Consider the following 19,005-nt stretch of genomic DNA (forward strand, 5'->3'; position numbering starts at 1 on the left):
TTCTGAATAAAGTTGTATTGTATTGGTTGTTGGATGGATGAACATGTAATGAATGTAGTAATGCAGCTGTTAGCTTCAGTGACAGTAAGTGATGCATGACGTGCACTGTTGCTTAATTTGTCTGCACTTTAATTTCACCACCAACCAGTTCCATCAAAACAAGTAAACAGGAAACATGACGAAAATGACAAAACATCTAAAATGATCTATGAAACAGAGACATCCTCATCTCCTGGATGTTTACCTCGTTACAGTTCCCCTCATTGCAAATCATACGATAATTACACAAACCCACATTTTCTTCTGCTGTTATACAAAACATTTTGAATTGATTGATTCAAATTTACCAGATCTTCATTAGCAGAGTTTGCTCTGTGTCAGGAAATCATAGGTGTACTGTATGTGTGCAGGTATAGCACTGATTTTTATGGCTGCAAGCAAGGTTTAAAAAATAAGACTTAAATCCAAATGTTTGGAGTTTGCTGCACTGCAGACTTAAAGGGAACATTTAAAAGCAATAATCCTGAAGATTTCATTTAAATAAGGAAATGCCTCACAGATGGTGTCATTTTATAAGAATGAGCCCAAAGAGGTTAAATAATCCATCATCTCACAAAAAAAGAACATTAAAAACCGGGCCAAATAATAAATGCAAACTTTCATAGCCAAACTTCTTAAAATCTTCTGACCCCAGTGGTGAATCTGGTGAGCCTTTGAGGGGGCCTGACCCGTGGTTTGAGCAGCATAAAGACAAAAGTAGCAGACATGATATATAGAAGTAAAATCCAGCTCCACCTCAAGCAGATCAACAGTAAAGATGTTGATGCATCAGTGTTAACAATCAAATACTGTCATATACAGTAATATATCACTCTCAGGGTCTTTTACTGCTGAATAAGAACTTTAACTCTTTTATTTTGGTGATCATTCTTTTTTTGTTTCACTTATAAGAAGACTTTAAATGAAGCACTTTTACTTGTAATGGAGATTTTGTTTCATTTTTGCATCTTGACTTTTACTTCTATGAAGGATGTGAGTGTTTATTCCACCACTGGGTATCAGCATTTGGTCAAACTGCTGCGAAATGATCGTTACAGTAAAATGAATGAAAAATAACCACTGTTGATGTGAGAGGAGAACAACCTGAACTGCAGCAGTCACGTTCATTTAGTCTTTCATGGCTGCAGATCTTTCCTTCTTTGTTCTGTCTAATTATGACTATAACATTAATCACTTTACATCCCGTGTTTTGTTACTTAAACTGCTGTTTGTGTAATTAAATATTATTTCCTAAGTTATTCTGCCAGTGAAACCTTTCAGAATGTAAATAAAATGTGGGCTCATCACTGCAAACTGACATAAAGGGAAAAATTAAACAAAAAAAAGGCTGATAAAAGATCCAAAACATATTTAAGCTTAATTAAGAAGTTAGCAGCTCTAAAATGTAACATTTCTTAAAGTAATTTTAAATATATGTGACCCCCCCCTCGAAGATGTGGTCACATTTTCTGTTTTTTATTTTTTGTACAAGTAACACTGTTTACATAAGGGTAATGCTGATTTAACTCTGTCATCCAAGGCTTCTATATTGAAAACATATGTTAACCACTGCAGACAGTAGGGGGCAGTAGAGCGCATGTTGAACGGGACTGTCATGATGAAGAAGCTGTCGGAAGCTTGTCATTCTGGCAAGACTGACCAGATGAACGGCAGCAAGTTTTCTCTGCTCATTATTTCTCCTGTTTCACAGGAATATAATCTGTCTGCACGCCCAGCGTACCTGGGCCTGTTACATATATTTTGATTAAATTCTTTGAGTTTTGTTAAACGTGTTATTCTGTCTCTACAGAGAGGACAGCATAGCAGAAGTGTTGCTCTGTCTCCACCTCTTGTTGACAGAAATCACACATATTCAGAAAAACCAGTGTTGCCAACTCCTCGGTAAGGAAATTAGCTATTGGCTGCCCTAGAAGTCGCTAAGTGACGTCATTGCCTAATTTGCATAATTTACTATTTGCATGTAATTGTAATGGACGCTGTAGGACAGAGGAATAACGTCGTGGGAGAGACAGAAAGTGAATAGAAAACACCCTAAATATGTTTAGAACTATAAATGAACTTTCTTCTTTTGATTCTTGGTTTGTTTGTTTTTTTTATTTTGCCATTGAAATAGGCCATCACTTCTCAAAATAACTTCATGACTAATGCTTTGTTTAGACCCACATTACATATATCGATTTTGTCCTGTTTTGTTAAATATTAGAATACCAAATTTGTAAAACAAATCATTTACTATTACATCCCGCTCTGTAAGCCAGGGCGGGATCAGCGGCGGCTTTGCGCACGCGCGATTCATTGCAGTGTGGACGCGGAGTGGTGTGGGTCTCCTCTCCGCTCTGACTGCAGCTGGGACTGCTGCGCGAGGCTTCTGTGAGACTGACCGCCTGTGAGTGCTTTGGGACGGGGGAGGGGCTCACGGCAGCACCTGCTGATCGTTGAGGACAGTGACTTCAGAACGATACGTGCGTTCACGTCAGAGTCTCCAAAACACCAGAAAAAGTAGATTTGTCTTTAGTCGCTTTTGGAAAAAAAAGTCGCCAAGTTGGCACCACTGAGAAAAACAGAGGCTGGATAAACGTGTTGATATCAGTGTTACATTCCTTGTATTAACCCAGCTAGAAATATTGTTCTAAAAACGTTCTGAGAATGTAACATGCAATATTCTTGTCGCAGTTCATCTCTGCCTCACCACTCTGCACCTGCCTGCTTCAATCTGCCAATCAGACACACCCCTCTCATCAAGCCAACTCCACTCACCTGTGCTCTCTGCTCTGCTCCGGCTGCATTTAAGCCCCAGCTCCACTCTCACTCATTGCCAGATTGTTCTCGATGCTTGCACCAGACTCTCCAGCGTTTCTCTGCCTGATCTCCCGGTTTCGACCCTGCTTGCCTCCGACCATCCTGCCTGACCGATCTCCTGGTAATCACCTCAGCCTTCCGTCCCCGACCACGATCCTCGCCTGTCCCTTTTTGGACTCCGCAAGGTGTTCAGTGTAGCATCCCGAGGTCCCGACGCTTCCGGGGGTCTCCTGGGTTTCAGACAGGGAGCCTGCTCGGTGACTGACTACGCCATTGACTTCCGCATCCGGGCTCGGAGGAGCGAGTGGAACCAGGCGGCTCAGGTGGACGCCTTCCTGTTGGGGCTGGCCGACTACGTCAAGGACGAGCTGGTGTCCTACGACCTTCCTGCCTCTCTCGACGATGTCATCGAGCTGGCTTCCCGTGTGGACAGACGGATTCAAGCTAGACACCGAGAGAGACGGCAGGGACGAGGGGAGGGGCTTCCGGCTCCTCGTCCTCCAGCTTCTCCCAGGTCCTAAACTCCGCCCGCCAGCACACCGAGGAGGGATTCTGAGCCCATGCAGATCGGCCGGGCCAGCCTAACACCACGAGAGAGAGAGGCGCCGCAGAGGGAACCTCTGCCTCTACTGTGGTCAGCCCGGACACTTCATTTCCAGGTGTCCGGCAAAAGGTCAGGCTCACCGGTGAGGGAGGAGGTCCCGGTGAGGCACACATCTAAACCCTCCTCAATCTCACGTCCCCTGTGCCAGGTCCGACTGCTGCTACCCCAAGGCTCTCAGACTCTTGCCACACTCATAGACTCTGGTTCAGACGCTAACATCATCGACGACGACCTAGCACTTCAGCTAGGCGTCGGTAGAATTCGCCTGCCAGTTCCTGTTCCTGCCAATGCCCTGGACGGTCACCTCCTGGGGACTGTCACCCACCAGACGGTGCCCATCCACATGCTCCTGTCTGGCAACCACCACGAGACTATCCAGTTTCACATCCTGTCCTCTCCTCGTCACCTACTCCTCCTGGGATTCCCCTGGCTTCGACGTCATAACCCACACATAGACTGGACCACGGGGGCGATCCTGGGTTGGAGCCCTACTTGTCATCAGGTCTGTCTAAAGCAAGCCACCGCTTCCCAGTCATCTACCTGTTCCAGTCCTGCTCCAGATGTGTCGGGGGTCCCCGCTGAATACCTAGACTTTCGAGAGGTCTTCAGCAAAGCCAAAGCAACCTCTCTTCCCCCGCATAGACCCTACGACTGCGCCATCGACCTCCAGCCCGGTTCTGCTCCCCCCAGAGGCCGCCTGTACTCCATTTCCGCCTCTGAGAGAGGGGCCATGGACACCTACATTAATGACTCTTTGGCCGCAGGCATCATCCGACCCTCGTCATCTCCGGCAGGGGCGGGCTTCTTCTTTGTGGCAAAAAAGGACAAGACGCTCCGCCCCTGTATCGACTATCGAGGACTGAATGACATTACGGTGAAAAACCGTTATCCCCTGCCCCTCATCGCCTCAGCATTCGAGCTCCTGGAGGGAGCTACAGTCTTCACCAAACTCGATCTACGTAACGCCTACCACCTGGTCCAGATCCGAGAGGGAGACGAATGGAAGACGGCGTTCAACACCCCCACCGGCCACTATGAGTACCTGGTGATGCCTTTTGGTCTCACTAATGCTCCTGCCGTCTTCCAGGCCCTTGTTAACGACGTACTCAGAGACATGCTTAACAAGTTTGTTTTCGTCTACCTCGATGACATCCTGATCTTCTCCCGATCCAAGGACGAACACATTCACCATGTCCAGAGGGTTCTCCAACGTCTCCTGGAGAATTCACTCTTCGTCAAGGCTGAGAAGTGTGAATTCCATGTTCCATCCATCTCCTTCCTGGGGTACGTCATAGGGAGGGGGACCGTCCAGATGGACTCTGCCAAGGTCTCCGCTGTCACCTCCTGGCCCACTCCGGACTCCCGTAAGCAGCTTCAGCGTTTTCTGGGCTTCGCCAACTTTTACCGGAGGTTCATCAGAGGGTACAGCACGGTGGCAGCCCCCCTCACGGCCCTCACCTCCTCCAAGGTGCCCTTCCGGTGGTCTTCGGCCGCCAATGAGGCTTTCCGGTCCCTGAAGACACGCTTTACGATGGCCCCCATCCTCATAATGCCTGACACCGAACGACAGTTCGTGGTCGAAGTGGACGCCTCCGACGTGGGAGTTGGGGCTGTTCTGTCTCAGAGGGCCGCCATCGACCAGAAGCTACACCCCTGCGCCTTCTTCTCCAGGCGGTTGACCCCGGCCGAGAGAAACTATGATATTGGTAACAGAGAGTTACTAGCAGTGAAGTTGGCTCTGGAGGAGTGGCGACACTGGTTAGAGGGGACCAAACTGCCGTTCCTGGTGTGGACAGATCACAAGAACCTTGAGTACATCCAGTCAGCCAAGAGACTGAAGTCCCGCCAGGCCCGGTGGTCACTCTTCCTGACCAGATTCAACTTCTCTCTCTCATATCGGCCGGGGTCCCGCAACGTCAAGCCTGATGCCTTGTCTCGGCAGTTCCAGGAGGAGGAGAGGGAGGCTGGTGAACCCAATACCATTCTTCCAGCCTCACGTCTCATCGCCACACTTACCTGGGAGGTGGAGGAAAGGGTCAGAGCTGCCATCCAGGACCAGCCCGGACCCAGTTCCTGTCCACCAGAACGCCTGTATGTTCCACCTGACCTCCGGTCCGAGGTCCTCCAGTGGGCTCACAGCTCCAAACTCACCTGCCACCCTGGGATCCAGCGGACTAAGGAGGTCATACAGCGTCGCTTCTGGTGGTCCACTCTGGCGGAGGATACTCGGAGCTTCGTCAACGCCTGCCCCACCTGCAACCAACACAAACCTACGCTCCAAGCTCCTGCTGGTCTTCTGCACCCACTACCAGTACCTCATCGTCCTTGGTCACACATCTCCGTGGACTTCGCCACCGGTCTACCACCATCCAGCGGCAACACCACCATTCTGACGGTTGTGGACCGGTTTAGCAAGATGGCCCACTTCGTGCCCCTGCCCAAGCTCCCTTCAGCCAAGGGGACTGCTAAATTGTTGCTGAGACATGTGGTCCGTCTCCATGGCATCCCAGTGGATGTGGTTTCTGATCGGGGCCCCCAGTTCGCCTCTGTTTTCTGGAGAGAATTCTGCTCGCTCCTGGGGGCCACTGTCAGTCTCTCATCAGGATACCATCCCCAGTCTAACGGCCAGACGGAGCGCAAGGATCAGGAGATGGAGACGGCACTCCGCTGCATGACATCACAATCCCCATCGTCTTGGTCCGAACAGCTCCTGTGGGTGGAATACTCCCACAACACCCTGACCAGTTCTGCCACTGGTCTCTCTCCCTTCCAGTGCGTATACGGCTACCAGCCACCTCTGTTCCCAACCCTAGAGAGAGAGACTTCCTGTCCATCCGTCCAGGCCTTCATTCGCCGCTGCCGTAGGACCTGGATCCGAGCTCGAGCTGCCCTCCTCAAAGCCGCTGGTCGCTATGCCTCTGCCTCCAACCGCCACCGCTCCCAGGCTCCAGAATATCAGCTAGGTCAAAAGGTTTGGCTCTCCACCCGTGACCTTCCCCTGAGGGTGGAGTCAAAGAAGCTGGCCCCCCGCTTCATTGGTCCTTTCGAGGTGGTCAAGATCATCAACCCGGCAGCGGTGAGACTCAAACTCCCCAGATCTATGCGCGTCCATCCCACATTCCACGTCTCCAGGATCAAGCCGGTCCGAGAGAGTGCCCTGGTCCCCACCGTCCCACCTCCTCCACCTCCTCGTTTCATCGACAGAGGCCTCACCTACACGGTCCGCCATCTCCTGCAGTCCCGCCGACGTGGGAGGGGCCTCCAATACCTGGTGGACTGGGAGGGATACGGCCCCGAGGAGAGATCCTGGGTCCCTGCCAGACACATATTGGATCACCACCTCATCAGGGACTTTCATCAGCGTCACCCCGATCAACCCACCAGAACCAGTTATATCCCCAGACCAAGGACTCCACCCCCCCGGCCATCCCATCGCTCAGAACCATCGGATGATGAGTCCGACGCTGATGATGGGTGCAACAATAACCCCTTCTCTGACGCGGACGACGCATTCCCTACAGTCGGGGATGAGGGGATGGAGGTGGACGTCTCGGACGAATATTAATCTCCCGGTTTCGACCCTGCTTGCCTCCGACCATCCTGCCTGACCGATCTCCTGGTAATCACCTCAGCCTTCCGTCTCCGACCACGATCCTCGCCTGTCCCTTTCTGGATTCTGCCTGTCTGCTCCCTTGGCTATCCGGTGATTACCTGATTCAGCTCTACATAGTGAGTGTCACTCTCGTCTCCTCTGTGGCATCCTGCAGTTCTGTGACTCTGATTATCCCTTCACTGAGTGAGTACAAGACTGAGTTTCACGGACGTTACTCACCAGTATCCTGGTTTGGTTCGGCTGAACCTAATCTACAATCCCCACCAGAGACTGTTAAAGGCCAGCGGCCAGAAGACAGACTGTTTTGCCTACTGCCATTGATTCCTGCTCTTGTGTCAATAAAGTTTGTTACCAACGATACCTGCCTGTCTTTGTGCTGCTATTGGGTCCAAACCAAACCCTTTACAGTTCTGGTAATTGAGCGGGTAGTTTCTATTTGGTTCCCAGAATGTTCCTTTTAAACGTTCTCTGAAAAGATTTTCTGAAAGTTGCAGTGAGAATGTTCAAGTCACATTTCGAAGAACGTTTTATAATTCACATTCTGATAGTTCAGGTCATACCAACATCCTGAAAAGATTCTCAGAATGTTGCAGTAAGAATGTTCTACCTTTTTTTTATGCAACATTGAGCAAACGTTTCCTAAAAGGTGTTCTGACATCACAGGCCTCAATAACATCCTGAAAATATCTTCAGAATGTTGCAGTTAAAACGTTTTAGGTTACAAGAACTTTATTTGAAATGATAAACATCATTAAAACAATCTTTGAATATTAGGTTAAAACGTTTTCTTTCAAACGTAATTAGAACTTGTAGGTAATGGTCAAGAACTCGAACCACAGAAAGGAGGACTCAGTTGCATGACTCGACTCAGGAGAAGATTTAAACAAGGTTTAATAACATGCAAAGTTGGGTACACAGGTGATCAATCCAACAAGGAAACTGTATCAAAATCATGAGGCAAGAGGCAGGTCAGAAAAACAAACGAGGTCAAGGCTTACGTGCATCAGAATGCTGTGTGAATGCTGGAACGTGGTGACAAGGTACAACTTGACGAGACATGGGAGACATGAGGTTTAAATACAAGAGGTAATGAGGAGTGATTAGACACAGCTGGGGAAGAGACAATCAGGAGCAGGTGAGCACATGACGGGGGGAGGGACAGGACACAGACCTGAAATAGAGACAAGGGTGAGTGATCTTCAAAATAAAATATGAAACACGAGACACGATACATGAGGGAACAAAAAATTGTAACTTAACTAAGGTACAGAAATGACAGTATTGTTAGCCAATGTTATGGGAATGTTCCCTGCTAGCTGGGAAGTTGCTGCACATGCTCACTTCAACCCTTAATAGAAGTCATTTTTTAACCTAATCTTTGCCTTAATCCCCAGATTAAACCTAAACGAGGCCTCCCGCCTCACTGTGACTTCACACACAGATGATTTTGTCTGTGTCCATCAATTTTCAAAGATACAATTGGATTTTTGCTCCATATAACCATAGCAACCACAAATATACTTTCAGATGTCTTTTACCTGATGGTATTTTAAATGATCAAATTGACCACTTAAATAATGACGGTATGATGAGGTCATTTTCATCAAGGTGTCATTTCTTTTTACATAGTTAAGGGTATAAAGCCCTGTTCATTATGTGACACGTTATTGGGCTTTAAATAAACTTGACTTGGCTAAGAGGAAATTATTTCACTTATTAATATTTAACATTTATTACAGTTAAAAATAGGGATGCACGATATTGCATTTTTTGGCAGATGCCGATATGTCATTTTCAAGCAAATATCTGTCGATCCCGATAACGTGCCGATAAAATCGAGCATCCCTAGCTAAAACTCTTATGACAATCATTTCAGCCCGTCATGTGCATCTGTAGCATGAAATACAACGTTAAATATTGAATCAGAGAGAGAGAGAGAGAGAGAGAGAACCACAAGAGTGCAAAACAACAACAGTGAGACACAAAGTCAAAAGGGACACAACATGACCACAAAGCGACTAAAAATGGCCTCAAAACAATTCCAAAAAGGGAAAACAACCCAGAGACACTTAACAACTGCACAGACCCTGATCAGACTTGGGGCCTATACCACGAAGCGAGTTCAACATACCCAGGGTCTCTCTTCCTGACCAGGCGTCTCTTAACCTGACAAAGGAGATCGCGCTAAGCGGTCACGCGACGCTGGTTATCAACTCCATAACCAGTCCACCCAGGGTTTCTATGAGCGCGCTCACATCAAAGGGCCGTTGTCTAAACGCGACAGGTCTAACGTCAGCTGATCGGCATATTTTACAGATCCAGAACAAACTATGTTTTTATACAGATGTGAAGAAATGACACGTAATCCAGACTAAATCCACTCAGCTGCAGCTGCTGAATGCAGGAAGGACAAATAGCACAATAAACAGACTGTGTACATGCACAAATATAATAATATCACTGCTCCATCATTGGAGCACCATATATTTTCATAAAATCAGACGGTAAAGCGGAAGTGTTTGACCGCTCTCTCTCCTTCCTCTGTAACAACTGGAGAACACAGGGGAAAAGGACTCAAATGCACGACTCAGAACTCAGAGGTGAAAGTTCAAAAGCTCAGTCTTTTAATCAGACAAAGGTTCGATACACATGGTAGGCAGTCAGACCAGGCAAACAAAACAGGCGAGGATCAGGCAAAAAGGCGATTCAAAAAGGCAAAAACAGAGATGGTACAGGAGGATCAGGTAGACACGAGGGAATAACGCTGCAACGTACAAAGACGAACTGGCAACTCGGAAGGGGAAACGCAGCCTATATACACGAGGAGGGCAGGGCTACTGAGACACAGGTGGAAACAACTGGAGAAGGGACAGGTAATCACAGAGGCAGGAAACACAAGGACAGGATCTGAAACAAGAGGAGAGGCGAGTACTTGCAAAATAGAACAGGGAACAAACACTTTGGATGAATGACTAGTTTTTATTTTTCTAGACATTTTTCACCATCATTCTGACAACTTTTTTCAGATGAATTTCCGATCAGCTTCCAGGAACCAAAAGAAGCAAACTCATGTTGAATCCTCAACTTTGTTTTTGTTTAGCGAAGAGGACCTGATCCTGATCATTGGTTGGTTCGACCTTTGGGAGGGAAAGAGATGCACACAGAGAAATGTAATGTTTAAATAATATCTACTGCACCAACTCTCTTCTGCCTTTTCAGTTATAAACAAGGTATGATGCCATTTGGTTCATTATTTCTTGAAATGTAGCTTCCTAAAATGTTGCAAGAAAGACAAAAACAATAACAATGGTCATAAAGTAAAGAGAGCTCACCTTGCCAAAGAGGTGACATGCTCCTGGGTTTCTGAAGCAGCCTCCCCACCAAGGAAATCTTGGCGTTACTCCCTCTGGAGGTCTCTCCTATAACAAAAAGATTAGTATGAACTCTCCTCTTAGGTCAGAGATATGTCTGATGTTTGAGCTTAAACCATCAAATGAGCAAACACCAGGTGATTTGACTCTTTTAGGACACAAAGTTTTTTTTCACTCAGGTACCAGGAGTGTATTTTCTTACCGGCCGCAGAGACTCATGGAGTGGTTGTCCATCCTTCATCAGAACGGCTGCATCAGTAGAAGTGAAGGCAGAGATGAGCAGCAGAGCCTGCAGACCCAACAGGACCAGGGGCACCGTTTTGTCCATCGCTGAAGAAGTGACGAGTCTGAAACACACACAGGTATTTATATACCCACTCCTAAAAACCTGCGTGTGGACAAAGAGGAAACAAGGACAGGAAACCACAACTTTACATCAGCAGAGAGACGTCTTAACATCACATGTTTACTTGAATTACAATAATTCACAAGCTAAATATGTAAAGTATTTGTCAGACAGTAGGTACAGGACAGAAATGTTTGTATATAGTACATATAGTGTGCGTAAATAACTGTTTAAATTACTTTGTTGTTCTGAATAAAGTTGGATTGTATTGGTTGTTGGATGGATGAACATGTAATGAATGTAGTAATGCAGCTGTTAGCTTCAGTGACAGTAAGTGATGCATGACGTGCACTGTTGCTTAATTTGTCTGCACTTTAATTTCACCACCAACCAGTTCCATCAAAACAAGTAAACAGGAAACATGACGAAAATGACAAAACATCTAAAATGATCTATGAAACAGAGACATCCTCATCTCCTGGATGTTTACCTCGTTACAGTTCCCCTCATTGCAAATCATACGATAATTACACAAACCCACATTTTCTTCTGCTGTTATACAAAACATTTTGAATTGATTGATTCAAATTTACCAGATCTTCATTAGCAGAGTTTGCTCTGTGTCAGGAAATCATAGGTGTACTGTATGTGTGCAGGTATAGCACTGATTTTTATGGCTGCAAGCAAGGTTTAAAAAATAAGACTTAAATCCAAATGTTTGGAGTTTGCTGCACTGCAGACTTAAAGGGAACATTTAAAGGTAATAATCCTGAAGATTTCATTTAAATAAGGAAATGCCTCACAGATGGTGTCATTTTATAAGAATGAGCCCAAAGAGGTTAAATAATCCATCATCTCACAAAAAAAGAACATTAAAAACCGGGCCAAATAATAAATGCAAACTTTCATAGCCAAACTTCTTAAAATCTTCTGACCCCAGTGGTGAATCTGGTGAGCCTTTGAGGGGGCCTGACCCGCGGTTTGAGCAGCACAAAGGCAAAAGTACCAGACATGATATATAGAAGTAAAATCCAGCTCCACCTCAAGCAGATCAACAGTAAAGATGTTGATGCATCAGTGTTAACAATCAAATACTGTCATATACAGTAATATATCACTCTCAGGGTCTTTTACTGCTGAATAAGAACTTTAACTCTTTTATTTTGGTGATCATTCTTTTTTTGTTTCACTTATAAGAAGACTTTAAATGAAGCACTTTTACTTGTAATGGAGATTTTGTTTCATTTTTGCATCTTGACTTTTACTTCTATGAAGGATGTGAGTGTTTATTCCACCACTGGGTATCAGCATTTGGTCAAACTGCTGCGAAATGATCGTTACAGTAAAATGAATGAAAAATAACCACTGTTGATGTGAGAGGAGAACAACCTGAACTGCAGCAGTCACGTTCATTTAGTCTTTCATGGCTGCAGATCTTTCCTTCTTTGTTCTGTCTAATTATGACTATAACATTAATCACTTTACATCCCGTGTTTTGTTACTTAAACAGCTGTTTGTGTAATTAAATAGTATTTGCTAAGTTATTCTGCCAGTAAAACCTTTCAGAATGTAAATAAAATGTGGGCTCATCACTGCAAACTGACATAAAGGGAAAAATTAAACAAAAAAAGGCTGATAAAAGATCCAAAACATATTTAAGCTTAATTAAGAAGTTAGCAGCTCTAAAATGTAACATTTCTTAAAGTAATTTTAAGTATATTTTGATTAAATTCTTTGAGTTTTGTTAAACGTGTTATTCTGTCATAGCAGAAGTGTTGCTCTGTCTCCACCTCTTGTTGTTGACAGAAATCACACATACAGAAAAACAGAAGCTGGACGAACGTGTTGATATCAGTGTTACATTCCTTTCAGGAAGTTGCTGCACATGCTCACTTCAACCCTTAATAGAAGTCATGTTTTAACCTAATCTTTGCCTTAATCCCCAGATTAAACCTAAACGAGGCCTCCCGCCTCACTGTGACTTCACACACAGATGATTTTGTCTGTGTCCATCAATTTTCAAAGATACAATTGGATTTTTGCTCCATATAACCATAGCAACCACAAATATACTTTCAGATGTCTTTTACCTGATGGTATTTTAAATGATCAAATTGACCACTTAAATAATGACGGTATGATGAGGTCATTTTCATCAAGGTGTCATTTCTTTTTAAATAGGTAAGGGTATAAAGCCCTGTTCATTATGTGACATGTTATTGGGCTTTAAATAAACTTGACTTGGCTAAGAGGAAATTATTTCACTTATTAATATTTAACATTTATTACAGTTAAAAATAGGGATGCACAATGTTGGATTTTTTGCGATATCCAATATGCCGATATTTTCCAACCCTTTTTGCTGATTGCCGATTTTGATAGCGATACATTAGGCACGTGTTTTTATCCACCTTACTGCAGAGAACATCAAGTCTCCCCTGTAGTGGAATTGAAATCATGGCTACTCTTATTGTAGTGGCCAAAAACGGCCATAAAGCAGACATCTTGCACCCTTTTCAGCCAGTCATGTGCATCTGCCCTCGTCAGCCACCGTACTTTGTGCCTGACCTTGTTGTTCCTCTTTCTGTGAAAGAAAGCGGCTGCTAAGTTGTGAGTATAAAAAGAGCTGTGTGTTTCACAACTGTGTCAAACTTTACAGGTTATCAGTCATGGACAGAAGTGTGCTGCTGGTCCTGTTGAGTCTGCAGGCTCTGCTGCTCATCTCAGCGTTCACTTCTACTGATGCAGCTCCTCTGGCGACGGATGATCAACAGAAACAACTGGTAAGAAGATCCGGCAACCACAAGGAGCTTTTGTTTCCTTCATTCAACAAGATTATCAAGAAAGAGATAACAAATGGAACACTACTTTTTGATAAAACAATGGAAAGGGTGCTTTGTCTGTATTCAATAGTGCAATGTTTATTCTAATTGTATTATGCAGGAACAAAAAAAACATCGGAAGTCGACCAGTAATGGAGGTCCATACAGACCTGGACGCTTTCGACCTTGTGGGGTAAACTCACGTTACTTTCAGTTTATTTCTCTTCTGTCCGTCCTGCATTACGATCCTCCAGAATCTACGACTTAAAATGTTACTCTTAAAATATGAACATCGTCATCTGCTCATTATTGCAGAGTTGGGGTTGGTGCAGGAGTATGTATTGAGTAACAGTGTTCTCTCTCTTTGTCTCCTAAACAGAAATTAGACTGAAGAGCAGCTTCAGGACCTGAGCTCTCCACTGCTCATTGATCAAACTGTGAACCATTAACGCGAGGAGAGATCTCATCTGCATCAAAGCATTTCATTTTTGCTTCTATTTTGAATTTAAATGTGACTTTTTTTTAAATGACAAAATTGTGAAGATTGTTAAAGAACATGTTAATCGATTATGTAATCAGTTTCAGAAGGTACATTTACTAAAGAAATACGAAGGTGGATTTGTTGGATACTTTTACTTTCCTTGAGTATTTCCATTGCTATCCTAATTCATACTGTACGTTACTCGTCATGTTAAGGTTTCTAGTAAAACAAAACAAAAACATGTGATTAGCATGAAATACAATGTTAAATATTAAACCAGTGGACGCCTTGTTGTTGTTGTTGTTTCATTCTTCTTCCCAAACCTCACAGATGGTGTCATTTTATAAGAATGAGCCCAAAGAGGTTAAATAATCCATCATCTCACAAAAAAAGAACATTAAAAACTTTAGTCTTTCATGGCTGCAGATCTTTCCTTCTTTGTTCTGTCTAATTATGACTATAACATTAATCACTTTACATCCCGTGTTTTGTTACTTAAACTGCTGTTTGTGTAATTAAATAGTATTTGCTAAGTTATTCTGCCAGTAAAACCTTTCAGAATGTAAATAAAATGTGGGCTCATCACTGCAAACTGACATAAAGGGAAAAATTAAACAAAAAAAGGCTGATAAAAGATCCAAAACATATTTAAGCTTAATTAAGAAGTTAGCAGCTCTAAAATGTAACATTTCTTAAAGTAATTTTAAGTATATTTTGATTAAATTCTTTGAGTTTTGTTAAACGTGTTATTCTGTCATAGCAGAAGTGTTGCTCTGTCTCCACCTCTTGTTGTTGACAGAAATCACACATACAGAAAAACAGAAGCTGGACGAACGTGTTGATATCAGTGTTACATTCCTTTCAGGAAGTTGCTGCACATGCTCACTTCAACCCTTAATAGAAGTCATGTTTTAACCTAATCTTTGCCTTAATCCCCAGATTAAACCTAAACGAGGCCTCCCGCCTCACTGTGACTTCACACACAGATGATTTTGTCTGTGTCCATCAATTTTCAAAGATACAATTTGATTTTTGCTCCATATAACCATAGCAACCACAAATGTACTTTCAGATATCTTTTACCTGATGGTATTTTAAATGATCAAATTGACCACTTAAATAATGACGGTATGATGAGGTCATTTTCATCAAGGTGTCATTTCTTTTTAAATAGGTAAGGGTATAAAGCCCTGTTCATTATGTGACATGTTATTGGGCTTTAAATAAACTTGACTTGGCTAAGAGGAAATTATTTCACTTATTAATATTTAACATTTATTACAGTTAAAAATAGGGACGCACGATGTTGGATTTTTTGCAGATATCCAATATGCCGATATTTTCCAACCCTTTTTGCTGATTGCCGATTTTGATAGCGATACATTAGGCACGTGTTTTTATCCACCTTACTGCAGAGAACATCAAGTCTCCCCTGTAGTGGAATTGAAATCATGGCTACTCTTATTGTAGTGGCCAAAAACGGCCATAAAGCAGACATCTTGCACCCTTTTCAGCCAGTCATGTGCATCTGCCCTCGTCAGCCACCGTACTTTGTGCCTGACCTTGTTGTTCCTCTTTCTTTGAAAGAAAGCGGCTGCTAAGTTGTGAGTATAAAAAGAGCTGTGTGTTTCACAACTGTGTCAAACTTTACAGGTTATCAGCCATGGACAGAAGTGTGCTGCTGGTCCTGTTGAGTCTGCAGGCTCTGCTGCTCATCTCAGCGTTCACTTCTACTGATGCAGCTCCTCTGGCGACGGATGATCAACAGAAACAACCGGTAAGAAGATCCGGCAACCGCAAGGAGCTTTTGTTTCCTTCATTCAACAAGATTATCAAGAAAGAGATAACAAATGGAACACTACTTTTTGATAAAACAATGGAAAGGGTGCTTTGTCTGTATGCAATAGTGCAATGTTTATTCTAATTTTATTATGCAGGAACCAAAACAACATCGGAAGTCGACCAGTAATGGAGGTCCACCCAAAATTGGAAGCCGTCGACCTTGTGGGGTTCAGCTTATCTCTCTTCTGTCTGTCCTGCAGTACGATCCTGCAGAAGCCTTCTCTTCTGCTGATGCAGCTCCTCTGGCGACAGATAATCAGCAGATACGATTGGTAAGAAGATCTGGCTGCTGCGAGGAGCTTTTCTTTCCTTCATTCAACAAGATTATTAATAAAGAGATGGTAACACAATGGAAATGGTGGCTTTCTGTATTTAATAGTGCAATGTTTATTCTATTTGTATACAGAAACGACATATGAAGTCGACCAGCACAAAAAAGCCACCCAAACCTGGAAGCCTTCGACCTTGTGGGGTAAACTCACGTTACTTTCAGTTTATTTCTCTTCTGTCCGTCCTGCATTACGATCCTCCAGAATCTACGACTTAAAATGTTACTCTTAAAATATGAACATCGTCATCTGCTCATTATTGCAGAGTTGGGGTTGGTGCAGGAGTATGTATTGAGTAACAGTGTTCTCTCTCTTTGTCTCCTAAACAGAAATTAGACTGAAGAGCAGCTTCAGGACCTGAGCTCTCCACTGCTCATTGATCAAACTGTGAACCATTAACGCGAGGAGAGATCTCATCTGCATCAAAGCATTTCATTTTTGCTTCTATTTTGAATTTAAATGTGACTTTTTTTAAATGAAAAAATTGTGAAGATTGTTAAAGAACATGTTGATCGATTATGTAATCAGTTTCAGAAGGTACATTTACTAAAGAAATACGAAGGTGGATTTGTTGGGTACTTTTACTTTCCTTGAGTATTTCCATTGCTATCCTAATTCATACTGTACGTTACTCGTCATGTTAAGGTTTCTAGTAAGAGAAAACAAAAACGTGATTACACCAAGTTAATGTCATAGCAATAATTATCGAGCATTTAGGCAGAAATAAAGCTTTGTTTTATCAGCAGACAATATCGGCAGAAAAATTACATATCTGCAGATGCCGATATGTCATTTTTAAGCAAACATCTGTCGATCCCGATAACATGCCGATAATATCTATCCCTAGTTAAAAATCTTATGACAATCATTTCAGCCCGTCATGTGCATCTGTAGCATGAAATACAACGTTCAATATTGAACCAGTGGACGCCTTGTTGTTGCTCTGCACTTGTCTCCTACTTTCCTGCCTGCACTCCACACTGACAGAATATGTGGTATAATCTAACATGAATCTTTGAACCTTGAAAAGCTGAGTGAAATATAAGGAGTCCTTGAATGTATCCTGTCACTGTGTAAATGTGTGCAGGCCGAACGAAGATCTTCTAACACCAGATTTATGTGCAAATAAACAAGTCAAGAAAACTTTGGATGAATGATTTGTTTTTATTTTTTTCCCACCATCACTCTGACAACTTTTTTCAGATGAATTTCCGATCAGCTTTCAGGAACCAAAAGAAGCAAACTCATGTCGAATCATCAACTTTGTTTTTGTTTAGCGATGAGGACCCGATCCTGATGAATGGTTGGTTGTTCGACCTTTGGGAGGGAAAGAGATGCACACAGAGAAATGTAATGTTTAAATAATATCTACTGCACCAACTCTCTTCTGCCTTTTCAGTTATAAACAAGGTATGATGCCATTTGGTTCATTATTTCTTGAAATGTAGCTTCCTAAAATGTTGCAAGAAAGACAAAAACAATAACAATGGTCATAAAGTAAAGAGAGCTCACCCTGCCAAAGAGTTGATATTTTCCTGGTCTTCTCAACCGGCCTCTCCACCAAGGAAATCTTGGCATTACTCCCTCTGGAGGTCTCTCCTATAACAAAAAGATTAGTATGAACTCTCCTCTTAGGTCAGAGATATGTCTGATGTTTGAGCTTAAACCATCAAATGAGCAAACACCAGGTGATTTGACTCTTTTAGGACACAAAGTTTTTTTTCACTCAGGTACCAGGAGTGTATTTTCTTACCGGCCGCAGAGACTCATGGAGTGGTTGTCCATCCTTCATCAGAACGGCTGCATCAGTAGAAGTGAAGGCAGAGATGAGCAGCAGAGCCTGCAGACCCAACAGGACCAGGAGCACCGTTTTGTCCATCGCTGAAGAAGTGACGAGTCTGAAACACACACAGGTATTTATATACCCACTCCTAAAAACCTGCGTGTGGACAAAGAGGAAACAAGGACAGGAAACCACAACTTTACATCAGCAGAGAGACGTCTTAACATCAGATGTTTACTTGAATTACAATAATTCACAAGCTAAATATGTAAAGTTTTTGTCAGACAGTAGGTACAGGACAGAAATGTTTGTATATAGTACATATAGTGTGCGTAAATAACTGTTTAAATTACTTTGTTGTTCTGAATAAAGTTGTATTGTATTGGTTGGTTGGTTGTTGGATGGATGAAAATGTAATGAATGTAGTAATGCAGCTGTTAGCTTCAGTGACAGTAAGTGATGCATGACGTGCACTGTTGCTTAATTTGTCTGCACTTTAATTTCACCACCAACCAGTTCCATCAAAACAAGTAAACAGGAAACATGACGAAAATGACAAAACATCTAAAATGATCTATGAAACAGAGACATCCTCATCTCCTGGATGTTTACCTCGTTACAGTTCCCCTCATTGCAAATCATACGATAATTACACAAACCCACATTGCACGGTTGCTGATGATGATTATTATTATTAAAACAAAAAAACACCCTATACACTGTCTGTTGGCACCAGTGTCTGGACTCCCTGACCGAGTGAGGCCTGTGAGTCATTCTGACATGTTTTGTAGAGAGGGGACAAATTCTCAGAAAGTTCATCAGAACGACGTTTTAAACTGAGCTGGCAGAATACATGGAAAATCACTCTTGCTGTTATGTGATTTCATTTTGGATTAATGTTCTCAACTGCATGTCCTTAACATATGATCAAATCCATACACACACATTGCATCTA

The 19,005-nt window shown here is 43.2% G+C and overlaps 2 long non-coding RNA genes across 2 annotated transcripts; both read left to right on the plus strand.

Moving 5' to 3' along the window:
• Positions 1-13,406: 13,406 nt before the first annotated feature.
• On the plus strand, positions 13,407-14,385 carry LOC138611832 (uncharacterized). The gene is made up of 3 exons (XR_011309615.1): positions 13,407-13,576; positions 13,737-13,808; positions 13,995-14,385. It is a non-coding gene; the product is annotated as an uncharacterized lncRNA (long non-coding RNA).
• Positions 14,386-16,111: 1,726 nt separating this feature from the next.
• On the plus strand, positions 16,112-17,410 carry LOC138611834 (uncharacterized). Its single transcript, XR_011309616.1, has 3 exons — positions 16,112-16,210; positions 16,345-16,410; positions 16,597-17,410. It is a non-coding gene; the product is annotated as an uncharacterized lncRNA (long non-coding RNA).
• Positions 17,411-19,005: the final 1,595 nt, after the last annotated feature.

This window comes from Semicossyphus pulcher, unplaced genomic scaffold (assembly GCF_022749685.1).
Source record: "Semicossyphus pulcher isolate SPU_LCO1_2020_fin unplaced genomic scaffold, fSemPul1.0.p SCAF_7, whole genome shotgun sequence".
NCBI classification, from domain to species: domain Eukaryota; kingdom Metazoa; phylum Chordata; class Actinopteri; order Labriformes; family Labridae; genus Semicossyphus; species Semicossyphus pulcher.